Genomic DNA, 19,609 nt, shown 5'->3' on the forward strand with positions numbered 1-19,609 from the left:
ATATCAACTATGTTTCAGTGTAGCCTGTTCTTTATTAGTTTTAACTTTTTTAATAGTTATGTTTAAAATGAGCAGAACACACTTTGTTTATGAGCAAGCTTGATTAGCTCTGCCCATTATGAAGTAATCAAATGCTTCTAATTACTTTCACGACTATATGTTTGTTTGATAATATTCTTTCAAACTGAGGCTTTTAATTGCTTCTTTAGTGGTTCATTTCTCCAGAAATGCGGGTTGTATGAATCTCTCCTCTTTCTCGTCTCTTCAAGCTTGTATATGAGTTCATGAAGTGTGACTTCGCTGTGACATGTATTTATGCCTAAGTCAATATTTTTTTAATAGCACGAGCTTCCCCTGTCTGTTATCTTTCCTTGACAATGATTACAGAAGTAAGCACTGAAAAACACATCTGCAAGACTGAAGCTAGCCTCTTTATATCAGCTGTCCACTGAAGGTCTCTTGTCTAGCATATGCTGCTGCCAAATCTCTATCTCGTGTTTTTATTTCTTCCCTCCAGGGAAAAATCCCCTATGGAGCAACCCTCCTTTCTTTTTCAGAAGCCAGTGACTTGCTTGTAAACAACGCAGTCCTTACTAGTATTGCTAGGAAAAAAGCCTGACAACATCTACCACAGAGCTCTACAATTTATCAGATACTGTAGGACTACTAAGATTAGCTTACTATTATTCCAGCCTTGGAGTCAATACAACCTGACTAACCAATTCCCACTGACTGAAAAGCAATTTAACCCATTGGAGAACTGCACAAAATGATTATCTGATTTCTCCAGTCTTTTGAGTAGTCTTTCATCAGGACCACTGTGTAATGATGCAAAATTGGTCCAAGTCTTGAAATTAGATAAAGAAAGAAAAGGAACTCTGAATGACCATGCTGGACATGGCTGTATCTTGAAAGTCCAGCTAGTTTTATATAATAAGAATAGAAAGTCTGCCTAATTTTTAGAAGTATGCCAATAGTATGTGTTTAATTTTTCAAGTTTTATTATTTTTTCTCATAGTTCTGTTCTTGAGATGGAAACTTCCATGTACATAAATTTATCTGCTTTCTTATTCACTTGCATCTTAAATAGCTGGGTATGAACTGGGCTGATATCTGACTTCATCCTGGTGAAGTGGTTGGTGCTCACCATTCTGTAAAGAGGTCTGCGACCTGCTATAGCCATGCTATGTATTCAAGCATGGGCAAGAAGATGCAGCTGAATTCTGGTCCTCCCAGTAGCAACAGCAAGTGTTCTCACTTACTGTTTCTCTTGCAGGGCACACAGAATTTTACTTACCAGGAATGTGAACTTAGAAAGGGGAATACCTATTTATAAGGAGATCTCAAACATGAGTGCGAAGTCTTTCAGACTTCACCTTTCTCACCTTTCAAATTTGACCTATCAAGACTTAATGAAGTGTGCAGCATTCAGAATTACTCTAACACATTTGCCGTTTCCATTATTCTCTGTATGTGCAGAAAGTTTCTGCTGGGATTCTTCTTTATGCTTGTCTTAGTGTGCTAGTGGGATGGCAAGTAGTACTTAATTTGCTTAAATTAGGACAATAACTATGGGTCTTCACTTAAAACAGATTCAGATTAGTTGTTACAGTTTATTTTAAGGTACTCAGTCTCATCAGAGACTAATTCTGACCATGATACAGAAGACTTCTGCTACCAATTGATTGCACACTGGTCCCATTTTGAATGTAACAGCACTAATGCCAGGAGAAGGGCCATTAAGTGTTCCTTCCATCTCCATCAGGGACCCAGAGAAAATCAGCAACCATACACTGCTAATGTTAAGGGGGCAGGGAGAAATGAGAGCTCCAGTCCCCTGGTTATAAGCACTGTATAAAAATTCCGCATAGAGAGGTACAGGCAAGAGACACGACAGCTTTCAAACTCAATTAATGCAAGTGTTAAAAGGAAGTTTAATGAGTGATCTGATATGGCCAGAACATCCGTTTTCCACTTCTGTTCAGAGGCACTTGAGCTATTTTAGAATCTGGGGAGTTTGAGAAGCCAGATTGTGCTGTAGAAGTAGAAAGTACAAAAAAGTGATGATCTTGGCAGTATCTCCCTCCCTTGCAAGGCAGAATAACAGTAAAGGCTAGTAGTTCAGTAAGAAGTTGTGTTTGCAAGGCTTAGGTGTCCAATCTATAAAAGCGTATGCAATTTGTAATCTGCAGAGTACCATCACATAGCTGGACTTAACCATATTCCCCCAGAAGGGAGATTAGGTCAAAATACTTTGAGTGCTTTCTTATTGTCGTTTTTCATGGAGCTTCACTCAGGTCTAACAGCAGTAGCAGTGTAAGAAGTATCTTTAAAGATGGTGTCAGCCATGAGAACTGGGAAAGAAAAGGACTAAAAGTAAAGCAGGAAGGACGACCACTGTGAAGTGAAAGGATGGAAAAAGAGAAGGGAGAAAACAGTGACATTAAAGGGGGATGTTTGTGATATTGTTAATGATCAGCACACTCTTACAGTGTAAGGGAAGAATCATAGAATGGTTTCGGTTGAAAAGGACCTCGAAGATCACATAGTTTCATCCCCCCTGCTATGTACAAGATTGCCAACCACCAGACCAGGCTGCGCAGAGCCACATCCAGCCTGGCCTTGAATGCATTCAGGGATGGGGCATCCACAGCCTTTTTGGGCAGACTATTCCAGAGTCAGTTAATTCCTCCTAGACTGGAGAATAATATTAATGACCAGATACCAATGCCTGGTGTGCTTTTGATTTGTTTGTTTGTTTGTATTGTGGAAAGCACTGCTTTTTACAAGATTTTTAGATAAAATAGAAAGTTTTTGGAACTTGCAGAGCTTTTCTGAATTTCTAGTAAGAAATGATATATTGTTTTAGTATAGCGTAAGAACAATGAATGTATTTGATTCCTGAAAATGCACTGGCACAGAGAAGACAAAAAAAGACTTTGAGTGCTCTTGGAGCTGAGTGCACACTCATCAACACTAGGAGACTTGATAGCTTCTGTAAGGGGGAGAGGTATGGGGAAGGAAGTAAATGTAGTGGGGATATTCCTAGCTGCCCCTTGCTTGGTCTGCATGTCAGCATTAGAGGTTGGGAGAGGGGGAGAAGGCAGGTAAAATGCTGGCAGCAGCAGCACTGGCAATGAACACAAGGTATTAAATCATCACTGGGACTTGGAATATGATTAGTGAAGTTAATGGAAAACTAAGCCACTGTGCCAAATGACTGTTGCTAGGTTAAAGGAGGCTAATTTGCAACACCATAATGAAATTAGGCATGCTGCCTTTGTTCCTGACACGGAACATGAGGGAAAAAAAGTTGCATGTTTTGTGCACTTTTGCCCCCTCAACTTTCCTGAGATATGGGACAGCTAGAATGGTGTTACCAAGTTTGTGTGACGAATATTCTTGGTGACTGGTGGGGTTTCAAAAGTGGCTGGGGTTAGACACGTATGCCATATGGATATTGAACCCGTCAGCCAAGTGCCACTTTTAAAGTGGGGACAAATCATTAAGAATTTTCTTGTCTATCACCTACCTTTTAAATAGAATTCATTCCCAAGAGGTATCACAACTTTCAGTGAAACTTTGGAGTGTAGAGATTTCACAGGCTCCTTACAGTGCTAGAATGTTTGTCCTCAGTCTGTATGGCTACGGTTTAATGCATGTTCTATCCTGGCTGTTTTTATTTTTGCAGGAAATGGTGTTGTTTTATTGCACATAAGTCCTGCTCTCTAAGCTAAGCACGTGATTGAAACTTGTGATTTTTATTTATATTTTTATTTATATTTTTATTAGCATCTGGAAACAGTGGATGTGTTTCAATTTTCCCGCTTTCTAGATATCTACAGTTACAACCATCAGAATGTGTTCTGAGAGGTTTTTATGGTCAGAAGAGAGAAGCATTCGCTTCTGAGGTCCTTTCATCCTATCCTGTAGGAACTGCGTGGTGTAAACTTGTTTATTCCTTTCTAACTATTAAGGGAACCTCAAGTGCAGATGTCTAGACCCATGCTCTTTACCACCTCTCATTCCTACTTATAAAACTGCTGAGGAGTATTATAGTTATTTTATTTTAAATATTTTATTTTAAATAAATATTATTTTATATTGGTTTTCCAATTAATGAAATCCTCTTTACAAAAACAGAATCACCTAGCCTTTACAACATAGGCTACAGGAATGTCAAGAATTAATTAATGTATTATATACTTCTTTTGAAATACAGTACAAATAAAATTAGTATTTTAATACATTATATATGTCAGTTAAACTTGTTATAAGAAAAGGTTAGGTAACAATCACCATGCAGTTTTGTTTATTACAGAGCTTGACCTCTTATATAATTGTCCTCAGCATTAAAGCAGTTCCTCTTCCCTAACATTTCCCATCTTAAATAGTAATGAAATGTCCTAAATGTTTTAAAGAGCTTAAATATTTCATGAAACTTGAGTGATTATTTTGGTGGAATAACAGAGGTGGATGTTGAAGTGGAATACCTCTTTTGCAGCCTCCCCAAAAATCTACTCACTTGACCCACTTGCACAGTTTCTTTAACAAGCAAGTAATGCTTCTCTCAAACATCTAATCTTGTTAGTCTGTGTGGATGCTCCTGGCTTGTGCTTGTTTGCCTGCTGCGTTATACAGACAGTGGGTATGCTTCTCATAACAGAGACAGATTCAGGCTAACCACATTTTATGAAGGGGTTTATATATGAGGGTTAAGGAGAATATTTCATCGAATGCTTATTTATTGTTATATGTTTCCTTAATAAACTCTTGGGGGGGGGGGGGGGGGGGTGAGGGGATGGAAAGCATGAGTTTTGCGTGGCAAAGAACTGTGATTTTCAGAGAAATTTGGGTAAGATTTATGTATGATGTGAGACAGAGAGAACAATGCTGTTTTTTTCAGTCTCCATGCAAAATGTGTAGCACAGCAAGAATGATGGCCAGACCAGATTACAGTTCAACAGGAACACTTCCAGCATCTCAGTAAACTTCACGCAACTCAGTAATTTATCATTATTTTTTCTTACCTTTTCCAGGGAAGGAGTTTTTATTCTGTGTCCTTACCCTACAGGCTATTGCCTAGGCAACATTCCCACACAGAAATTACCACCAAAAATTATACTGTATCACAAGCATATATTTTGCATAATTTTATTTATATTCTCACTCTGATAGAAAGTATTTTGTATTTTCGGTATGTACCTTGCACTGAAGGTGGCACAGTATCATTTGCTTTAGGGGTCTGATTCTCTCCTTCATTATAGCAGCTAGCATAAATGGGAAAAAATTACAATTTTAACCTCATACAGAACCACTCAAAGCTTTTTAGTATGTAGATAGAAATGGTGTTTTTTGCCCTATAGTCAAGGGCCTTGTCATGAGAAGAAAAGGAAGGAATAGGCAAAGCCATGAACACCTGTTTTGAGCCCTAGGGGCTATGGGACATTGGGTTAGGAGCACCAGGTTGGCGCCCGTGGCCCTTCTCAGAGTATCCCTGCAGCTCCTGTGCAGCACGATGGCTTCCTGGGCAGATTAAGTGTTTTCCAGCTGGAGCCAGCTCTGGTTGTGTCACTCAAGTCCTTCTGCGCCATTCATGTGATGATCACCTGTGATGGAGACCCCAGGTGCTGAGGAGCCATGCTTTGCACCCAATTGATGGCAATGGGGGAATGGGGCTGTCCCATCACTGGGTGGGATATGGGTTGCCCAGAGACACTGACCATGCAGATGCAATTACAGCTTACTCACCTGTAGTTACTCTATAAATGGGTGTTTAAGTATGGGTTTGCTACACATAATGAAACTGCAAGCATTGCAATTAGCGTAACTTCTTTCTCTCTGTGATATCTAGGGATACACATTTGTATAGGTGAATGCTTTTTCTAGGTAGAAAACATTCCTTTTAACAATCTCAAGTCTGTTTTCTCATGTTATTTTAATTTATAATTCACTGCAATTGCCAGTAACAGCAATTATGGAGGTAACAATGTAAAGTTATTTTGTTAAATTCAAAATGCATCTGGATTTGAGTCCTGCAGTGGCATTTTATTGTAATTTAACTCAACATTTCAGCCACTGCACTGAATGCATTATCTTGTTTTCTTCCTGCATATATTAAATATATTTACCTTGGATGATGTATCACTATCAAATAAACTGAATTAGAAAAAGGCTGCATACAGTTCAAAGAATTTTGTTTGATGGCTAGGTTAAAATATGACAAAGATAATGTACAGTATGCTTAAATTCACATTAATTGTTTTACGAGTACGAACTACAGCTATTATTAGATAATTTCTTAACCGTTTTCATGGTGGCAACATGGTTATAGGTCTTCTAGGTAACCTTTAAAATGCAGAGTATAAAAAGCTTATTTGTGAGCCAAAATAGAAACATTTGTTTTAGACCCAGTCAGTAGTTCATTTTAAATCCAAGTCTGTAGTTTCTCTCTGGTAGAAAAAGTGTTAGTTTCATAAACACAATTGCTATCTTTCATATTAGTTTTTTTTTATTAATTTGTTGTTTCTTCATTTTGTGTGTGTGTGTTGGATTTTATTTCCCAATGAAAGATTGTACATCTTCCTTGAGAAATGAATAGCTCTATGAACGGTTCATTTCTTGAGCAGTAGGGCTTTGGACCAGGATACCCTAAATTAATCTATATGGCTGTATCTGTCACAGAGCTTTGCTTACACAAGAGGTCTTCACTGGAACAAAGTGGGAGAAAGCAGATGCTTTCTTGGAAGTTATGTTATTTGAAAATCCCTGGTAACCTTTTATTTTTTTTTTAAAACAGTGAAACTTTAAAAAATCAGCACACCTCAAACTTCAGTATAGAACCTGTTTTAGGTCCATATATGTTTAAGCACTTTCATTTACATCTGATTCCCTTGCTTCTCCACCTCTTTTTTTTCCCCTCCAGATTTAGAATATTAAGGAAATCAAATGTAACAGATATTGCCTATTTAAAAACTGGTGAAGTGTTAAGGTGTAATGAGATGGAGTATCAGCCAGGACACTCAGTTTTAATTTTGATTATCCGGTTTATATGTTCACTGCTTGGTATGCCATCTATGTTTAACTTTTAATTTAGAAAATACTGTATTTTTGTACTTTAGATATATCTTCCTTAGTTATTATATGTAGTTTTGTTAGACCAAATGTTTTGGTACTTGTGAAAATTAGCAAATAGTGAAGTAAACTCTGGTACAAAACACGCGGACTATTTTAAAGAAAGCGCATTGTACTTTTAAAAGCACCCTCTGTGCCTTTCCATCATACTATTACTAGCAAGCAACATCTTTGGAATATGTTTTGGGTTTTCTTGAGGTTAAAACCTGTATTAAACCAACTGCTGTCAGGATTTCAGTTGCTCATCATGGACGAGGAGAGGCATTCGATGTGGGATGAGGGGTGTGAGTGAGCAGCCACTTCTGGCTTGTGCCTCCAACAGCATTTGCTGAGGGAGCTGCACGATTGCAACAGCAAGGGAACAGCTGCTCTCTTTGTGTGGTTTTGCATCTCCCTAAACAAATGGTTGATTAGAAACAGCAAAAAAAAAAAAGCTGTATTCAGTGCAAAACAGGAAGGTGTCTTGTGCTTCTGAAGTGTGCACTTGACATTTATGATGAGAGGAAAAGGAGGTGTGATAGGAAGAAACGTTGTTTCCCTAAAGAGATTTGGCTTCTCAGAGCCAGCAAAAAAAAAAAAAAACCCAAAAAAACCCAAAAAAAACCCCAAAAAAACAGTCTTGCTTTTATCATGGAAAGCCGGGCACTAACACCCAGCAGCAGCTATTGAGAACAAAGAAAATGAAGATCTGTGGTTGCATGGATGAGGCTACGTTTTAAAGCCCACTGCTGTCAGTTGCAGCAATTTATGCAAGCTTTCCTTTCTTAAAAATGTTTTATTCCTTCTATTATGTGGTGGTACTCCTAAAGGTGAGCACTGGTATTTCAAGCTGGAGATTGTTAAGAGTTCAGATGTGAATACACATCAAATTCAGTTGTTACAACAGAGCCAAACAGCCAACCCACCTCGTGCGTTGTTTACTGACATTATCCTCAATGCATATGTGCTCCATCTAAATCTGAGTGAAGCTCAGTTTGTGGTAAACAGCAACCAGTTACCATTTACAGAGAACAGAAGGGGATGATGGTGTCAATACAACAGCTCCTGTTGGCAGGGGGCCCCTGGCCATTAATCAACGTGGGCAACTGATGATCCTTTTGGCAAGAGACATAGAAGAGCCCACTACCTGGTTGAATAGGGAGATGTGACAGAACAGAAGCAGACTGGCTTATAAATACTAGGGATTAGTATAATTCATTATCTTCTCCCCTCTTGCCATCACCTTTTCCTCTCAATCTTCCCTGGAAGATGGCAGCAATATTTGCCTTTTTATCATGGAGATGCTATGATGACTAAATTAAAAAGACAATTTAGATTTGTTTAGAAATCTTCAGTGACCCTCAGGCCACAGGCCTGCAATTAGCTGAAGCATTTTTTTTTTCCTTTGAAAACAGGTTTAATTATTGGCATTTGTGCTCTCACACATAATCAGTGGGACCCTATTTGTGTTTCAGCTGGAGCTGCCTCTTGATGGCCAAGTAAACAGCACCTTTTTTATATGGAATAAATTGTTGGCATCAAATGCTAATTCAGAATTAGCATTATTTAAAAATGCCTGATGCTATAATCCTGACTGTGACTATTTTTGTGACACAAAAGCTGTTGTACAAACCAGGGCAAGTGTGGAAAACAGTTTTGTGGCTCCTCTCTCCTGCCGTCCCCTTCTGTGTATGAGAAGTCCTTCCTCAAAAGCCAAACCTCAATATGAACACAGTCCAGGCTGTTTACAATGAAAGAACACCTCAATTCAAGCAGCTGTCAGGGAGCAGGTATTAATCATGCCAATATTCAGCAAGCCATGTCTGAGAGCTTTCTTGTTCCTTTGAGCTTAATATGGATAAAGCAGGTGGAGAAAGAGAAATTGGAAAAGGTGGCTTCACTGATAAGAAAACCTACCATAAACTTTGAATTAGTGACAGCGTACCAGATTTGCCTCTGGAGTGTTTCATTAGTATTGTGTACTGCTTCTACTGCATGTTAGCTTTCTGCTGACATGTCACCTGAGATAACAACATCATCTATTTAACGGGCACAGGAAGGAAACAAATTAGTTTCCTACCATCCTAGAAAAAATGTGAATGCTCAACACATTCACAGTGTTTCCGTACTCACTGGAAATTGTTTTACGTTTATGATTTACACATTTTTCTTAGTAAACCATCATTTTTTATTTTTTCCCCTGAAAATTATATGACAGATTGAACCAGGGAGCTAGATCTCATTCAGGAAGTAAAGCAACGTACAATAACATGATGAGAGCAGCTGCTCTCTTTGTGCAGTTTGCTAGGTAGATTGCTATTGCAGAGCTTAATAAGGACAAAACCAATTAGCTGATTAGAAGCTGCCAGAAATAAGAGGGAACATGTAATAACAACAGAAGTAAATGCAGTTCTTCAGTAATTTTGCTCAGTGCTGCTGATACAGGGATTTCTAGGAAGTCACTGTGCATTATATTGTGCCTTAGACTATAATAATCAAACACCTTTTTTAGGCTTAAGAGATCTTGATGAAGCTACAATGCTAACCAAGTAAAATCTTCTGGCAGATTTTAATAAATAGAACAGCTGAGCATTGATCAAAGTTAATACTCAAGAGCTACATAAAAGAAGGCAAGCTCTAAAATGAACATTTAAATACTTTTAGAGTAACATGGGATAGTTATTTTTTTCAAGAGGCAACTCATTTAAATGTAAATTTAATGTTCTGTTATCAAAGTGATTTTTTTAATCATTCTACATTTCTAGGGATCTGGGATCAAAGTCATATATTGCACTTGCAAGCCAGTTATTCAAGATGGTCAGTGATGAGTTGTGAATTACCTTGAAGGTAGAGTTTAGAGCAAATATTAAGGAAAGTGAATGGACGGAAAGTGAATTCTGGAGGGCTCCATGATTTTAAAACCACAGTCTGTACTTTTTAGCTCTCAGATGTTCTCACGAAAGTGATAATTCCTCAGATTCTGTCTAGTCTGGCACAGAAAAGCCCAAGGGAAGAGAAATTGGGAACAGTAATAGTGCAAACAGTTAGGTACTGCAAAAGCACAGCAATAAGTCCCACAACACCACTTATGCCAATTGGCACAGGGCAGGCCTCGCCGTGGATGGAAGAAATGAAACCAACTGAGTGTATGCAGTAGTTTTTATAGCTCCCTCTTCACAGGTAGCGTGATGGCTGCAGTGTAGCTGTTGATACACAGCCTTGAAACCTTCTGCACTGGAGTGTTTTTCATTAAATGCAGGGCACGCACCCTACTCCTACATGAAATTCTTCAGGAGGCCTCCATAAGCCAAGTCTGAATGAATTTTTGCAAGTTTTGTGATAAAAGAGGCTGGACAACTGTTTGTCCAGAGCAGGTTAAATTGAGAGCATCGAGCTGCATTCTTTCACCCTTAATACATATGTGCAACTTGACTGTAGTCACGAAGTATTGAAAAATAACTTTCATACTAATAACAGAGACACAACTCTGAATACATGTTTGTTGCAGGTCAGTGTTGGAGATGGAAGATATGGTCAACCAGAAAGTTGTTTTCAGAGTGAAGCAGTCCGTATGTAGTTGTTTACTTTTTCTTTTGTATTTGTGCACAGATAGGGCACCTGTGATGCTGCTGTTAAATTGCCTCTCCTCACATTGTTCTAGAGCAGAAACAAGCTCTAAATATCACAGTTGCTAATGCTATGTTTTCTCACCCTCTATATGTGTTTTGATATGCATGGTTTCTTACTCATGTATTTCAAATAGTTTAAATAAATTATAAGTAAAAGAAGCAATCATTGCAATAGGCAATTAAATCTAAGGCGTGTGCTTGTGCTAGGAAGTGCACAGTTGACTTAAAAGAATAGTGCCTAATGATAGCATATCAGCTTGCAAACTAATTTTGGAAGCAGTTTACATCCTTTTCAATCAGGTGCCGGAAGCTCTGAGTAGCATGTTCTGGTAAACACACCAATAACATGGCAATAAAAAACATGCAGGATGGAAAAGTGAGTTATTCTGTAATGACCCAGATTCTGGGAAGGGGATGGATAGCCAAGGTATGCGGTTCAGTCAACAGAACCTAATGAGGTTCAAGAGAGACAAGCTCAAGGTGTTGCTCTTGGGTCAGAACAATCCCAGGTATATGTACAGACTGGGAGGACTCACTGAGAGCTGCCCTGCTGACAAGGACTTGGGGAATTTGATGGATGAAAAACTGAATATGATCCAGCAGTGTGTGCTTGCGGCTTAGAGGGCCAACTGTATCCTGGGCTGCATCAAAAGAAGGGTGGCCAGCAGGGAGAGGGAGGCGATTGTCCCCCTTTACTCTGCCCTTGTGTGGTTCCATCTGCAGAACTGCATCCAGATCTGAGGTCTCCAGCACAAGAAATGGGGAGCTGTTGGAGTGGGTCCAGAGGAAGGCTACAAAGATGATCAGAGGGCTGGAACATATCTCCTATGAAGAATGATTGAGGGAGCATGGAAAAGATAATCACAGAACCACAGAATTGTAGGGGTTGGAAGGGACCTCTAGAGATCATCAAGTCCAACCCCCAAGAAGGCTCTGGGAAGACTGCAATTGTGGCCTTCCAGTGCTTAAAGGGAGCTCATAAACAGAAGGGGGACTGACTTTTTATGTAGTTTCATAGTTATAGGACAAGGGGAGAATGGCTTTAAATTAAAAGAGGAAAAATTTAGTTTAGATTTTAGGAAGAAATTTTTTAGTCAGAGGATGGTGAGGCACTGGAATAGACTGCGCAGAGAAATTGTGGTATTCAAGGCCATGTTGCATGGGGCCCTGGATGGCCTGATTGAGTGCCTGATATAGGGGTTTGCAACTCTGCCCTTGGCAGGGGGTCACACTCAACCCAAGCCATTCTATGATTCTTTAATTCTATTTTTATTTGGTTCCTAAGTACTGTGCCTTAAAATTAGTTATCAAGTATCTTCTACAGTGGCTTTCCCAACGAGTTCTTGGCTCTTTGTTTGGCCCAATAAAGAGTCCTGTCCTTATCATAAAAGAAAAGACTGCCAGGGTTTCACTGACGCTTACTCCTTCTTCATCATAGCCATCTCCTTGCTCCTCAGTCATTTCCATTCAGACTAATGAAGAAGTTACTGCTCTTTAAATATCCTTTCACAAGGGTCTGTGGTAATTGAACTGTCTAAATTCATGTATCCAATTAGATTACTCTTTCTTTACAAAAAATAAATGCTTGACTTTTGTCAGTTCTTACCTCCTTAGGAATAAATTGCACATGTGAGCCTTTTCTAGAAAGTGGCTGTTAATGAAAGAGCAATACAGATATGCAGCAGTGTTATGAAAGCTACTTTTTCTCTATTCATTCAGTTTTTGTCAAGTAAGTACATCTTTTATACTACATCTGAAGTTATATAAAAAAAAAAATAATAATAACAGAAAAAATGCCTTCCTGTTCTATTTTGTGTCCTTAAAAGCGGGAACGTATGTATAGAGAGAATGTGGGATATACTGAGAAGAAGGCAAGTTGTTGATTTGCAGTCTTAGAAATTGAATACTTCATGTCTAGTGCTGGGTGGTATTTTTCTTAAGTACTTATTTAAGGTAGAGTTGATGCTCAAGTGTATGGAAATGTCACTTAGCTGTTCCACAAGCAAATAATATGTTTGAGGTGAAAAGATTACAAATGTGTCAGAGGCATGCAGTAGTGGATTCCTGAAGAAGTTATTTTAATTAATATGTTTAGTCAATGGGAAAGCAGTGTATCACTCTGTATGGAGATACAGTCTCTAATGAAAAGTCCTCTAATGAAAAGGTTGCTGTCCAACGAATTTTGGAAACATGAAATTGGTAGGGGCTTCTTTGGTTCCCGTTCTGGCTTCTTACCATTCTCAGTATCTCTTTGGACTGGTCCATGTTATAAGCTTGCAAAGCAACATGCAGCTACTTGTCAGTCTAAGGAGAGGGTAGGAGCTCTGTTTCCTGTATTCCAAGCGTGTTCCAGATTTCCATTGTTCTAATGTTTAGATTTTTGTATTTTTTAATTTATGACCTAACTTTATTTGTAGCCATCCAGTATTCATTTTTTTTGTGTGCCAGCTGGGGCCCCTGGATTGAATAATTATTTTTCTCCTTCATTGCTCAGTTCCCTGGCATATTTTCACATAGTTTCAATTTCACTAGACTAGAAAAGCTTGAGCACTTTTAGCCTCTTTTTGTCAGATAGATTTTCCATTTCTCTGATCATGTTTGCAGTTCTTTTCTGCACCTCTTCCATCTTAAGCTTATCATTCTTTAACATGAGTGAGCAGGACTCTATGGTGTACTCGAGATGTCAGTGATTAGATTTCCCCCACATCTTGCACAACAGCATCAGTATTTACTTCTCTGGAAAAATCCTGTCTGATACAGCTTTGAGTTGCATTGTCCATATAACTCTAACAACTCATACATAATTCCTGTGATTGATTTTTTTCTACCTCAGTTGTTTTCAAGTGATGAACTTCTGGCTTTTGGAAGAAATGTTTTTATTAGTCTTTAGGGGAATTGCCTTGCCAGAAGTGTGATAGTCTAATTTCATTTAATATTATTCATGTTCTCAAGGTCATCAAGTCCTTTGCATATGGATATCCTAATGCTACTCGGTATTGATTATTTTCCAAGAGAAGAATTGCCATAAGATTTCACCAGTATAGTGCTGATACAAGGTCATTAGGAAAATATTTAACAAGATTGCTCTCTAGACTGGTCATTGAGAAACTCTCTTAAATAGCTTCTTTATAGCCTGAAACTTTTCAGTGCTAATCACTTCAATTTTTCCTTTATTTAGTTTCTTATTGATTTAATATTCCTAGTATTAATCATAATTTTGTCTAGATTAAGTAATGATTTCCCATGTTGGCACCATGTGAAAAATGTATGCTTTTCTGAACTTAAGATTTCTGAGGTCTCTCACATCATTAACGTTTAAAACAAAAGTGACCAAAGAACCTTGAAAGCAATTCAATTGATCTGGTGTTCTGCCCTTTCTTAACCTTCCTTAACATGTATTTAAATACATTTTCTCAGGAAACATGCTCTGAAAGCCTACACATTTTTAGATCAAGGTTCTTTGGCATCAGTTGTTCACGTTACTCTTGTCTCATGCTTCACTACTTTATATTATATTCTACTTTCTTCTATATCTGTAAGACGAGACATGGATATCACTACTTGAAATATTTTGTTCTTATTCTTTCAGAATTTGGGCTGGAAACTTGTTTGACAGCATCATCTTGAGCTTTTCTTCTCTCTGAGCTGTGTAGTTATGAACATAACTCATAACATCTCATCTGTTATCCATCTTAACGTCATCCCTTCATTCAGTATCTTCAGCATAATCTGGCTGCATTATCAATTCTGCACCATGCTCACTCCATTATCATCCCTTTCTTGTTTTTATTATTTGCATTTTATTCACAGAAGTGAAAATTTTGTTACTACTTCTTCAGATGTTTTTTTGTTGTTGTTGGTGGTGGTGGTGGTTTTTTTTTTGTTTGTTTGTTTGTTTTTAAATTAACTATTTCAACCGCCATGGTGATTAATTTCACCTAGCTCATGTACATACGTGAATATATGAAAAACATTTTGGAGCTCTCTGGAATTTTTTTCTTGTTTACCCACACAGAACTTTGAAGTAACCTTTTACTTATTATACATTATGCATAGAGATAGAGTTAGGTAGCTATTCAAAGTAGAAACTTAATTTTTTCAGTCAAGTTTTAACCTAGGCAAGTGCAGTTAAAACTTCATATTATGACCTTTGTTAAAAGAAATCATTGGCTTCTTTCTCTTTTCTTGGCTAAGTCAAGTTAGTACTCAAATTATATGGGTTTTATGAAGACTGAAAGGAGGAAATGAAAAATATCAGTCAAGCAGTAGTTGTGAGAAGGTTCTCTGAAGACTAGTTGAATGTATGAAATCAATAATGGCAAACAGAAGCACTCCAGAATCAAAACGTTTCACTTCAACACAAAGCACAGAAATTAGTGCCAGTGGAGAAGAGAAAAAAAAAGAATAGGTGATGAGCAAGGCTACTGCTCGGTAGCTATAGACAGTAAAAATGAAGTGAAAGCTAGGCAGATTATGGGTTATAGTTATTTTATTGGAGTAGAAATAGGTTCTCTGCGGTGAGAAGAAGGATCGATGAAATTTTCTGCTTAAAGGAATGCAAGAGGGCAAGGTGAAAAAAATAAAAGGAAAAAGATTTTGTGTCTGGAGAAGAAAGATGTATGCTCACTGGAGGCAGACACAGCTTCAGTGATGCAACACAATAGAGGACTACTATAAATTAATGCAATGTACAAATACATTGTAAGAATCTGTTCATATGAGAGGAAAAAATGTCAGAGTGTGATTGTACCTGTGTTTGGGTTAACAGGAAAGGGTTAAAAGAGAAAAAAAGAGTGAGACATCCAAGCTTAATTTACATTCAGGTTTTCTGTTTGCTTACCCAGCAAAGTGTTAGGGAAACTTCTGCTAACTTTCTTGGCCTCCTACATCTGTAGGATATGATTCATAGTGACTACTCCTTCCTTTTGAAAGGGTATTGTATTTTTCAAGCTTTAGTTCACATTATCTGTAGTGTGTTGTATTATTTGAAAAATGCTGTGTCACCAATATAATTCAATTTTCTGTTTCAAAAAAGAAAACAAACCAACACAACAACCTAGTTTAATTGCTGATAGAATTCAGTACTAAGAAAAATTCCTATTCCTTTTGCGTGTATTTTGATAATAGCTGCTGTAGTCATACAGTGTTAGAACTCTGCAGTATCTTACTTTAGTAATACAGGGCAAAGCTTGTGTGCATCTCAGACCTCAGGAGATCGTAGGGTTTCTTTTGAGGTTTCCTTTTTATTTATTTAACTGTGGATAACTTATTTTCTATTTTTTATTTTTTTAATTGTTTTGCTTGTATATAAAGCAATACTGTTTCAATTTGTTTGAAACTTGCTGTCTGAAATATCAGTACTGATGATAACAATAACAATATATATAACTCTGAACAATAACATTAATTAATTGCATCTGTATGGCCAAGGAAATGATCATGGGTTGCTTGGTTTGCTGTAGGTTTGTGTGCATGGGTCTGTTGAGCACGTGAATGCATTTGCCAATGTTCTGTTGAGCAGTATCTGCTATGAGAGGGAAGGATGCAGGTGTATGTTTTAGAACAGAGGTGGCCAAGCACTCACAAAGCTCCAGTGGCTCTTCTGATGTAGTTGAGAACAGTTTTTAGTTTGCTCAGAACCACATGCAGTCAGCAGTCAATCACTGTCATGTTAACCACTTTCAAGTACCATTTTATTCCTCCAAGCAAAAGCAAAGAAGCTGTGATGGGCATATTGCTACCCGACAGTTATGTAGGTGAATCACTTCTGTCTTTCTGAGGGGCAGAAAATAGTTGAGGAAAAGAAAATAGTTGAGTATGTCTTAATGAAATTGAGAGCTTAATCTTCCAGACAGTGCCACATATAAAACATTTTGAGAAATAAGTAATTGGATGAAAACTTTAAAACAGAATCTTAGTCTTGTGCTTGTTGAAGTATCTGATGAAGCTCCCTTTGATTTTCATGATTTTGTGACTATGGGGTTTTTCTAACACCTAGTCAAGAAACACAGATCCATCATGTGGGGTTTTTACTGTATGCAAAGACAAGACGTGGCACAGGTGTCCTGTTTAAGACGTGAGACAGCAGCTGAATATAACAGCCCAAAGAAGTAAAAGCCCCAGAAAATTGTCTTAAAGAAAGGGTAACTTTTATGTGAATTTTTATGGTAGCCTGAATTAAAGAACTAATTTTTGCAGCCTCTCAACTTAACCTGGTTTGTCCAGGCTAGCAGTACATCTGGCTACTTTAACAAGTACTACTCTCTGTAGGCACTATGGTTTGGGGCACTAAAGTCAGAATCAGGAACCAGTTGCAGTTTTTGATGTTTTAGTGGCCTCTACACCATCAGAAGGATTCAAGAAATGTGGCTCCGTTCCTGGTGAATTTCAGTTTCAGTCTGAGATATTGCTTCCTTAGAATTTCATTTGGAACAAAAAATAGCTAATGAAGACTTACATTGCTTACAAATACAGTGTCTCTGCCTCTGTTATTAGTGAGCTTTTAATATCCTCTTTATTAGGGGGATGAATTCTCAGTAGGAGTGATTTATTATTCTCCTGATATTAAGTATTTAAAGAATCCTATGAAGGGTTATTTAAAATATGCAGGGGGAAGAATCTTTGCCAAAGCTGATGTTCCCAAAGGAAAGATAACAACAGATGATAAACTCTGTCATGTTAATAGGAAGGCTTATAGCTGTATGGGCATATGTGGGACTCTTATGCAAAACTGCTCTCTCAAATCATTGGAGATAATAGGTTTAGATGAAAGGGATGAAGATGCTCTGCTGGCTAAATTTTCAGCTGTATCGGTAGTTAAATTAGTACTAAGGAATTACATGGATGTTAAAGTGATTTAAAGAACTAGGGTAAAAATGTTCTTAAATCAATGGCACACCAGTTTAATGAGTAATATTCAGTATAGTTGTGAAGAATTAAATTGTCTAATGAAATAAATTCTGTTTACACAACTTCAGCAATACAATTAAAATAAAACATAAATACTGTTTGTGGAAAAATCTGTTGTTAGAAAACAATTACAGTAGTTTGTTTTATTATTTTCTTTTGATGAAAGAAAATACAGACATATTCTGCTTTCGTATTAGCAATGCATATGTTACTGTTTTTTCTTACATGGTCATTTTACTCTTTTCTTTCACCCAGTTGTCTGTTTTGCCTTTAAAAATTTAAGAGCTATTTTTGTAGAAATAATTGAGTCATTTTCAGTTACTGTCAGAAATTCATTATTGAGACTGATGTTTACTATAGTTTCAGTCAGCCGTACTTTACTGAAGCTTTTGACATTGTATGCTGCAAAGTATTTTTGAGGCAACACAGTTCCATCTTCTCCGGTCTTTCTTACTGTGCATCTATGTACTTTGCCTCTTCAAGGATGGTGGAAGATCCTGCCCTGGGATGTTCAGTTTTCATACTGTTGGTATCATTCTGTGCTTTTTTTTTATAGAATACCCATATAGAGATAATTGTGGATGTGAGTATATTAAAGGAAGCAAATGGATTTTAAGTGATTGTTATTTTCACAAGTTGAATGACATGTACTAGAATATCTGTAACAGAAGGGATCAATATTTTAAAACTGATAGATTTAAAAATGAGATCTATGCAAACATGACACTGTGGCTCATTGCTAGGCTCTTTTGTTTGTTCACTTTTATACCTCTTCGGTAATTACAGCTGGGACATGATCTATTTACTGGCGTTCTATAGTATCATACCAGTAATTCACCTGAAATGACTACCAACCATCTTACTGTCAGCAGTCTTACTGCTGAGGTTCTGTCTGAATGCTAATGTAGGTTGTAATTAATCAATAGTGATTGTGCAAAACTTAAAGTATTTATATCATGCCCATAATAGTCATCAAAATTCTCCATAAGAGACAGCCTGAAATAGTAGCAGAACTTTGCCTTGCATCTCTTTGTGCTAAGCTCTTCCCATTCGATGTGCTAGAATACATGCCTTAAAATAGACTAAGAAAGTAGTTTCGATGTGTCATTTGAACTGAATATAGTTTTGGATGTTCCTATAGTATATAAAAGAAATAATGCTGAAAGTACTTCTAAGTAGCATACAGAAAATACTGAAATATTGTTCTCTTTTTGCTTGACTTTCAAAATCATAACTACAATCTATCAGATCATGGTTTTTTGTGCATAAAATGAAGCCTTTTTTTTTTTTTTTCCCAGACTTCTCCCAGCTATCCTTTGTTTTGTGTCTTTACACCTTCATTTGGGTAATACTGGGAGCCTTCTTACTGAACTGATTCTGTTTGATACATTTTCCAGTAGAAATAGGAGTTATATCCACATATGATATGGAAATTTCTGAAAGTAACCGGGTACTGGCTGACTCTCCAATTCTGTATGTCCTTACTGACATATAGTATGTCCATATACTGACTCTCCAATATCAGTATGTCATTAGCATGTTTAAACCCCTTGTTTTATTGTTATAATGTTTTTCTTTCTTTTGTCTGCATGTATGCACAGCTTCCAGCGCATTGAGACTGATGTTAACTGAACCTTCAGCTTAAAAAGGAATGAGTGTTAATTATCTGGGAAAAATGTGAGAGAAAAGAAGCTGTGTTCCCATAAAAACATGTAAGATGAAGTAAACAATTATTTTCTCACTTTCCACCTTTCCCCTCAGAACAGCCCACCAGCAATTAAGGGAATGGTTGCAGAAAGAATTAATTTAGGTCCTTAATTCCTTAAATGAATATGTAAACCTGGGCGGTTAGTGGGCTTGTTAGTGTCATTTTATGTGAGTTGTGGTGTAAATCCTCTGACTACAAAACATGATCCTCGGTATGGTTCATTTTAAAAACTGAAATCACATGAAAATGA

The 19,609-nt window shown here is 37.4% G+C and overlaps 1 protein-coding gene across 11 annotated transcripts in view; it reads left to right on the forward strand.

The window, feature by feature from the left end:
• The window catches only part of SYT1 (synaptotagmin 1), a 354,401-nt gene that overhangs the window by 68,280 nt on the left and 266,512 nt on the right, over window positions 1-19,609 (forward strand). For 2 of the 11 annotated variants that reach the window (XM_085537506.1, XM_085537549.1), the window contains exon 2: window positions 10,622-10,682. The exons of the other annotated variants lie outside the window; for them this stretch is intronic. The gene's annotated coding sequence lies outside the window, so the exon portion shown is untranslated. The remainder of the gene's footprint in view (window positions 1-10,621; window positions 10,683-19,609) is intronic. 11 annotated transcript variants of the gene reach the window in all.

Source organism: Coturnix japonica, chromosome 1, assembly GCF_054131305.1.
Source record: "Coturnix japonica strain WE chromosome 1, WE-NBRP24, whole genome shotgun sequence".
Lineage (NCBI taxonomy): Eukaryota > Metazoa > Chordata > Aves > Galliformes > Phasianidae > Coturnix > Coturnix japonica.